General features: G+C 42.2%; 1 long non-coding RNA gene across 1 annotated transcript; it reads left to right on the top strand.

Moving 5' to 3' along the window:
- Positions 1 to 6118: 6118 nt before the first annotated feature.
- Positions 6119 to 7920, top strand: LOC306919329. Its single transcript, XR_013789518.1, has 3 exons — positions 6119 to 6359; positions 7372 to 7461; positions 7769 to 7920. It is a non-coding gene; the product is annotated as an uncharacterized lncRNA (long non-coding RNA).
- Positions 7921 to 9577: the final 1657 nt, after the last annotated feature.

Below are 9577 nucleotides of genomic sequence, written 5' to 3'. Positions count from 1 at the left end.
CTAGTTGAAAGCCAATGGCAAAAAAAACAGCTCGGATAAAAATGCCTTTTATTACACAACACAGGATGCAGCAATGCTAATCGCTGTACCAGTGAATTACTGGCACATGTGGTGAGTACTTTAAATTTGAAATCTGAATGTTTATGTACACGTTTGCTCTGTAAATGTAGCGATCGTGTAAAACAGGCGGAAGTTAAGCCATGACGCTCGTGAAGTACGAGCGTCATGTGAACCATGGCTATAGTTATACTAGCCTTAGAATGTCTGTGATCATACATAAATTACATATATTCCTGTATACACAGCCATAGATCGGATGCCTCCGCTCCCAGTGAGCAAGGAGACATGGGCGGCATAAATGTGCTCCACGCTCCGGAGTGAGATATTGTCCTCTAGTTTCACAACCATGTAAAAGTTCTAAGGGCGAGGGGTCCGGAATGACAGCTGGACTTCCCTTTATGACAGTCACTCGCAGGGCAGGGTTTTCTGCTGCAGCCTAGGCTCCAGAGTCGGAGGCACGGCGTGCAGAGTGCCTTTTTAAATCCATTATCTGCAGCTGTAAGAAATTAATTAATATCAAACCGAAAGAGCGCATATTACATTCTAAAAGACAAGTGTAGGTTACATTAATGAAAAATCGGTGAAATAATGTCGGCATCGGTGCCACAAATGACGGATACATCGGTGAGACCGATGTCGGGCTCTACTCACAACGCCTTGCTCTGTGAGGCATTGTGAAGAGACTCGAGACATTTTTAAAACGATGGTTATCCTGACAAAACAAATAGGAGAATAAATGTCATCTTTGAGTTGACAAAAGCACTTTGAGTTGCTCTGCTGATGCTACCTTCACTCTCCTCCTTCTGTCTGTGTGTAAAGAGGTTTCATCTGAATATGAGGAGAGGAGATCCAGTCTGGTCCAGGAGGAACCACAACCTCCACAACATCAGGAGAGGAGATCCAGTCTGGTCCAGGAGGAACCACACCCTCCACAGATTAAAGAGGAACAACAGGAGAGGAGATCCAGTCTGGTCCAGGAGGAACCACACCCTCCACAGATTAAAGAGGAACAACAGGAGAGGAGATCCAGTCTGGTCCAGGAGGAACTACAACCTCCACAGATTAAAGATGAACAGGAAGATGAGACTGGAGAGTCAACTTTGACATTACTACGTAGGAATATGTGGTGCAAGACTCTCTCAGGTAAAACAAATGTATGTAATGTAATTATATTAGTGTTATTCTAACAAGACTAAAGGGTCATTCAGGAACTGTAACGATAAAGATATAATTTGGTAACTCATGGCCCCCCAAAAGACAGACAGACACACAGCATGTTGTTTCCGCTCGTGCTGCTACAAAAGTATAGTTTTATACTTAAAGTATAAGTTTGAACCCATAATCATGAATAGATCATGTAAGATTTTTGGCATAAATGATGAGGAAAAAAGAAAGAAGAAATAACTTGTGTGTGCGTGAGACCATTTAAAGCACGAGACATGGTACGTGCACCACTGGACCACTCAAAGGGTTAAGTGATCTGTCCAGGAAGGTTCTAATCATCAATCAGCACCAGACACAGTGGTGGATTCTTGAGCCACAATGGTTCTGTAGGCTCCACCTGGGCAACGGTGGTTCTGTAGGCTCCACCTGGGCAACGGTGGTGCTGTAGGCTCCACCTGGGCAAAGGTGGTGCGGCAGGCTCCACCTGGGCAACGGTGGTTCTGTAGGCTCCACCTGGGCAACGGTGGTTCTGTAGGCTCCACCTGGGCAACGGTGGTTCTGTAGGCTCCACCTGGGCAACGGTGGTTCTGTAGGCTCCACCTGGGCAACGGTGGTACTGCAGAGTCCACATGGGCAACGGTGGTGCTGCAGGCTCCACCTGGGCAACGGTGGTTCTGTAGGCTCCACCTGGGCAACGGTGGTACTGCAGAGTCCACATGGGCAACGGAGGTGCTGCAGGCTCCGCTTGCAGCTTGAATGGCCCTCCTAAAGGCCTCACCGTGGGGTTGTTGGGCTTCCTCCTCACGGAAGACACAGGCTGGGGCGCCAACCCATACTGCTCCCGGGTGCCGTCCACATTCCGGCTATCACCCGTCTCTCCGGTGGTCACCAGATTATTCCTGGTTGTTCAGTAAACCCTTTTTGAATGTACAAGTTGTTTCTATTGGTGATTTCCACAGAGCACCACATGGAGAGGTCTACAGTATCTAGAGAGATGGCCTCCAAAAGACATTCAACATTGTCAGAGGAACAGCCAGAGGTGGACCAGAGACATGGACTGTTTGATGCGAAGATGCAACATTTAGTAAAGTTGTACCGTATAGGTATGTGCTGTTTTGTTTACTTACTTACATAAAGGGATTTTTCACTTTCAAAATAATTGTGGGTAATGTTATCGTCTACTCAGGCTTTTTGTGAACACTTTGGACAGTTTTGAATTTGCTAAATTCAGTATTTAGATATTTTATATTCATTTTTATCAGACAAGCCCATTGTAACTTCAAACTCCATTTTAACCATCGTAGATACACAGAAAACACCCATCCCTGGTTCTAGTGACTGATATTGTCCTTCCTTAGAGAGGGACAGCCATAGCTGAATGGGTAGAGAGCCCGTCTAGGAAACAGAATGTACCACAGTGATGTTGTTAGGTCTGCAGTGGGTCCCAGGACCCACGGGTGGGAGTCCTAAAATAAATGGTATTTTTTGAGAAATTTTAATTGTTTGATATTATTGCATTCATACAAATGTAATCAAGGTAGTCAAGTTCCTTAAGGGAAATTAGGTCCTAATTTTGTATATCATTACTTCAAAAATGATCAAATCAATGGTATACAATACTAGCTCCTTCATCAGATAAAACGTCAAGTTTTCTGATGCGACTTCTTTAACATAGTGAATAAATGCTTTGAAAAACCCCTCTTGTATATGAAACCAAATACACACGATAAATCAAATAATGAATTGCATTTTTATAATGAATTGCATTTTCATAGCACTTTTCCAAGTGGTCAAAGCACTTTACAATTCATTCATACATTGGGAGGCGAAGCGGTGAACAGTCGACGCCAGGGTTCTCACTTCCCACATTCAGACACCAATGGTGGCGAGCTCACACCAACCAACTCATTGGAGGCAATGTAGGGTTCAGTGTCTTGCCCAAGGACACTTCAACATGTGGACAGGAGGAGCCGGGAATCGAACCGCCGACCCAGGGATCATTGGATGACCTGCTCTACCTCCTGAACCACAGCCGCCCACGATGAGTTCCAAACCTGTATTTAGATTGTGCGAGCATATGCGATATTTATTTTATCAAATCCAAGTCACAATGCATTCATAGCCGTCAGGTTTTTCACATAACAATAAACACAGCAAACGGGCACATCGTGAAATAATTCCCCTGGGGCATGAGCCGAAGAGAATTATCCACGCGCGTTGTTTGGCTGATAAAAATTGGGATTGCGCGTGCCGTTGCTTATTCGGTAAAGGCATGCGAATAAAGCAAGGGCGCATAGATCCCAATCTATCAGACACACAACTGTAGCTCTGCTTAAATCAAAACCACATTGCAAGGAAAATTAAAACAAGAAGGAAAAGGGGAAAGAAAGATTAAAAATAGTTTGTTTAAACTTCAAGAGAAAAGCTGGTGCACAGGGTTGTTGGTGAGCTAAGATAAATGAGAATAATGACACTGACTTCGCTGATGACATCGTGCTTATCAGTCAATCATTGGAGTCAATCAGTCAATCAAGAGCTCAGGCTCTCCTTCAGTCTCTTGAGCAGGCCTCCAACTGTGTTGGTCTTTATCTCAACGAGACGAAAACTGAATACGTAAATATATGCAAATCCAACAATAACCACATTATAAAAACACTTAACAACACTCCTCTGAAACAGGTTGATGACTACAAGTATTTGGGTTCATATATATCTTTCAAACTAGGAAGGGTATGGCCTGGTCAGCCTGCAATGACATGCATAAGATCTGGTCATCCCAGCTTAGTAAGATGTTAAGTAAAAATATTTAGGACGACCGTTGAGCCGATTCTACTCTATGGCTCCGAGACATGGACACGTTTAAAGAAACTAGAGAAACGGTTGGATGGCACTTACACCCGCCTTCTAATGAGAGCGCAAAATCTGTCTTGGAAAAGCCACCCATCGACTAATCTAATATACGGCAACCTTCCCCGTGTTTCTTCACTAGTCCGATCCAGAAGAACACAGTTTGCCGGCCACTGCTACAGAGCTGACAATGAGGTTATATCTTCCCTTCTCTGGAGTCCTGCCTCAAAGCAGACCAGAGATAGAAAACTATCGTTCCCTGATGTCATCGCTAGGGACACAGGCATCAGTAAGCAGGAACTGGGGATGGCAATGAAGGACCGGAAAGTCTAGCGTGATATCGTGGAATCCACGATCTCGACTGCGGTCGAAAAATTATGATGATTTTCTCTCATCTTGACAGACATGCTCACTCATTTGTAATGACACTTATCAGTGGGTAGAACATGATTTCATCAAAAGAAAAAGACAGCCGCCCTACACATGCTGTCAGTGGTGCGTGCGTGTTTGTAGTATATGGGGAGCCAACGCATTTATATCCATTTCTGTGTGCATGTCGATTTTAGCGTGGCGACGCAAAGTCTCTCCGGAAGGTCATTCCTTGGTCAACTCAGGGGGTTCGTGCCAATCTCTCGCTCTCTCTCATTCCCTGGTTAAGCATTTCAAACCCCGTTTCCTGGCCTGGGGTCTGAAAAGGTTGATGTTGAAAACCTAATTGTTTACACAGCCTGTAAACAGTGGTGGTCCGTGTGATAATTCAGGGGGGGATGCCATAAGAGATAGCTAACCCCCCTCCCCCCTGTGGTTTTGCGCTTCCTGATTTTTGGGCGGGGGGCTGGGGGGGTTGCATTGGTTAAACTCTTGCTTCATGACATTCCACTGTTCAACACAACTGGCATAATATTCATTTCAGCATCTCAGGGCGTCAGGCTACACAAATCATGCATCAACTAAAGATTGAGACCTGGAGTCACCGCTACACACTATGATATGTATGACATGTTTGTTGAAACTTCCAACAACCTGTTTGAGTTTGTGCCAATTATGTTTTTCAGTTATCTTTTTTTTTTTGTGTAGTGTTATTTTGTCATATAACTAAAAATACATCGCATGGATGCACCTGGGACGTATCCTCAGTGATGTATCCTGAGGTCAACGGGGTTTCGGGTCTACCATCATCATACCCCTCACTCAGGCGACCCAGCCGGGGTTGATCAAATCCCGACTTATGTCCCAGTAGCTACCCTCGATCAGTCCATCAGGGAATGAGAAAGGCCATACAATCCGTTGCTCCGGAACTACTCTGCCGGGACTGGGAGAACCAAATTATGGCGCGTGGAAGGACTAGGCTCTGTGGGTTGACTCCTGTCCGGGCCCCTCCTACGTCTCGCCAGGTCCACTCCTGCTCTCACCAGGCCCAGGACCTGTGCGTTGCACCAGACTCCCAGCACCAGGCACTTCATTCAGGAGTGGTGGATTATAATGGCCCTCCTAAAGGCCTCACCAACATTTGTTGGGCTTCCTCCTCACGGAGGACACAGGCTGGGGCGCTAACCCGTACTGCTCACCCAGGTGCCGTCTACATTCCGGCTGGCACCCGTCTCTCCGGTGGTCACCAGACTATACCCGGTTGTCAGTCTATTCCTATGAGTCACTATAAATAGAATACCTCAGACTCCCAGCACCAGGCACTTCATTCAGGAGTGGTGGATTATATATCATAAACTTCTGTTGAACACTTGTTACTTAATTGTAACTATTCAAATGCAACATTATATTCAATACAAACAAAATATGCAAGACAAGTACAAGAATGACTAATCTTTACTTGGACAAGTGAGTAAATGTTCCTGTCCAAATGTGGCTCAAATGTCAAGCCCTGAAAACTATCTGTGATGATGTTCCTCCAAAAATGAAAAGTTCAAACATTAAATGTTTTTCTCTCTTTGATGAAGTTGTCACTGAACAACAGGAGAGGAGCTCCAGTCTGGTCCAGGAGGAACCACAACCACCACAGATTAAAGACGAACAAGAGGAGCTACTTCAAAGACCAATGGAGGCTGATGGGTCAACGTTGACATTACAAGCAGTGAAAAGTGAAGATGATCATGATGATGAAAACGGAGAGACAGAGCCTGTAGCCGGCACCTCAACTGAACACATGAAAACACAAGCTGATGTAGAGGACTGTGGAACATCACAACCAACTAGTGACGACCAGCTCCTCTCTTCACACTGTTCTGAATCTGACACTGAAGACAGTGATGAGTGGCAGGAGACCAGTGAAGGTTAGTGAACTTTAAACACAATGAAATCACACAAGAAACAACATGTGGAAGGACAAAGATTGTCTGGATATAGTTTAGATTCATTAAATAAAGTGAAATGGTCTCAGTTCATCCATAATGTGATCATTAACAGGTGATCTGTCCAATGCCAGACAACCAGTGACCATTAACATTTTAATCGCTGCATTTGAATGCAGCGATTATATTGTATAGTGAATTAAGCACCAGCCATCATTTGCCTATTTGCATTTTAACCAGGGGAAATAATGTGGGTTGGTTCATTATTTAGCATTTGGAGAAAAAAAAGCTGTTGCCGTTATTGTGTCTCTGTTGTTAATAATTAACCATGTAATCATAATATGATTATTATAAGAATAATGACATATCCTGATAATACATTACACTACATGGACACATGTTTCTACACATATGCAGATTCCACTGCAAATACAGTTAAGAAATCAAATAAAAACAATAGAGCACAATGTGGCTATGAGACTTTGAGGATTTGGAAATAGAGTACTTTGTTGTTAGGCCTTGCAGGTGAAAACAATGTTTTCAAAAAAATAATTGGAGAATTTAGATAGTTCATTTGATATCCCAACACACAAAGAAGATACAAATAAGAGTACAGAAGGTGTTTATATATAAATTATATATATTTTAAGTCAAGCTGATGATACATACATGATCCAATAGGCTACTGTTCACCCTGGCATTTTGTGTTGTATTTTGTATTTTAAATAATAACATACTAACTCTGACTGTGATCATTTCACAATGCATTTAGGCAAATATATAAAGTATAATGTATGGTATAGATAACATTTTAGTATAATGTATACATATAACAGTGCAGGGGTCCAATGCCCCCCACCCCCTGTTAGGTTGTGATTGGTGGAGGGGATTCTATTGTTCTCCACTTTGGCCAATCCACCTCAGGCTCTCTAGTATAAGAAGAGTGTGTAGTTGTCAGTTCTCCACAACTCCTCCAGGGTATCATTCATTTCAGATCTGACTGTGGACTCCAGACTTCAGGTGAAGATGAACTCTCTCAACCCCAGGAACAATTCTGCTCAACAGGATGATCACCAAGACCTCTGTAAGTTACTTTATGGATATACAGCATGTCGTAATATGTCATAATATTAGCATAGACTAAGACAAAATGGTTTAGCCTTCTTAACGATAGAACGCTAACCCTAGAACACCTAACAAACGGGAGACAATAACAGTCTGTTGTATAGGCTACATATAATTTGTGCCATGAGGGAGTGCGAGGAGAGATAGCGAGTGAAACTGTAAAATCAAATGATAAATGGTTGGTAAAATTGTCATTTATGTACATTAACGTCAAATGAGTTGCAAATCAATGAAGTAACTCTAAATAATGTCTGTTTCCAATTCAGTGTTGCATCATCAGTTTGGCTTCCCTGTTCTACCAGAGGTGAATGAACAACAAAGCTTGACTAAACAAAAATGCCACTGCTGTGATCAGTGTGGTAAACGCTTCCCTACAATGTCCAAACTTAAAACACACCAGAAAGTTCACACTGGAGAGAAACCCTATGGATGTGATCAGTGTGGACAACACTTCTCTACAATGGGAAACCTTAAAACACACCAGATAATTCACACTGGAGAGAAACCCTATGGATGTGATCAGTGTGGACAACACTTCTCTCGAATGGACATCCTTAAAAGCCACCAGAGAATTCACACTGGAGAGAAACCATATGGATGTGATCAGTGTGGACAACACTTCTCTCAAATGGCAAGCCTTAAAAGCCACCAGAGAATTCACACAGGAGAGAAACCCTATGGATGTGATCAGTGTGGACAACACTTCTCTCAAATGGCAAAACTTAAAATACACCAGCGAATTCACACTGGAGAGAAACCATATGGATGTGATCAGTGTGGAAAACAATTTGCTCGAAAGGACAAACTTAAAAGCCATCAGAAGGTTCACACTGGAGAGAAACCCTATGGATGTTATCAGTGTGGACAACACTTCTCTCAAATGGCAAGCCTTAAAAGCCACCAGAGAATTCACACAGGAGAGAAACCCTATGCATGTGATCAGTGTGGACAACACTTCTCTCATATGGCAAGCCTTAAACGCCACCAGATAATTCACACTGGAGAGAAACCCTAATCATTCTGATGTGTGTGGAAAAGCATTTTGTAATTCAACAATGTTTTAATTTCCAGGTTGTACACCCTGAATTTAATCTGTTCCCTTCTGTTCAGTTAATTCACGCCATGAACGCACATATATATGAAATATAAATCAGTTTGGTGTTACATATGCTCCATTAGAGCGGCTGAGAAACACTAACCAAGTGTTGCATGATGAGCATTATGGTATTTGTTAAGCAATTGTCTATTAAGAAGGGTAATATAATAACCCACAAGTTGATTTGTTGATTAATTGTAAGTAAACTTAACACACTTTTTATGTACTATGTATCATTCACTGAGTCAATTATTTTCAGAGAAAGTACAGGAAAGAACAGTATACTTTTGTCTTGTAGCCTCTTAGACCAAATGTATTGTGTTCTGCCATTGTGCTGATTTCCTACATCTTTCTATCTAGATTCTGCTTCATTACATTCATTACATCTGACCTTACCATGTTTATTATTGTCATCCTTTTCTTATGCTGCATTGTCTTTGTGGAGCATAACCACTTTATTTAGCTGCAGGCAGAAATCTCAGGTGTCTCAAGTTTCAATGTTAATTGTATTCTCAATGATATTGTTTCTCCATAATTTGACCTGTAGATTTGCTGTAGGTTACATTTAGATTATATGTATTTTGTCCACAATTTTTGCCATGGTGTGTTACTTTTCTTAGTAGGCTACATAATTAACAATTACACTATAGTGACACATTTGTTTATTCCTTTATGTCCCTGTTGTAAATAATGTAAATAATGGTTGTGCAGTCACAAATAAAGACAAACATTCAAAGTTGAGAGGTGTTTTTAGCTTGAGTTTATAAGATTACAGTGTGTTAATTTCAATAACCATTTGGAAGGCAATATTGTAATGTAGGAGCACAACAGTTTTGCAAGACTAACTAAGATGTTCTTATGAACAACCACATACTATTTTATTAACACAATATCACAAACATCTGTTCCTTCACCAAAGCTGAATTGATTTGGAGCAATCATGTGCAAATTAGGTGTCTATAGGGACCTGATTGCCCAA

The sequence above is a fragment of the Electrona antarctica genome, assembly GCF_951216825.1.
Source record: "Electrona antarctica genome assembly, contig: scaffold_25, whole genome shotgun sequence".
NCBI lineage: Eukaryota > Metazoa > Chordata > Actinopteri > Myctophiformes > Myctophidae > Electrona > Electrona antarctica.
Note: the sequence above shows the minus strand (reverse complement) of the source record. Positions and strands in the feature narration are given on the sequence as shown.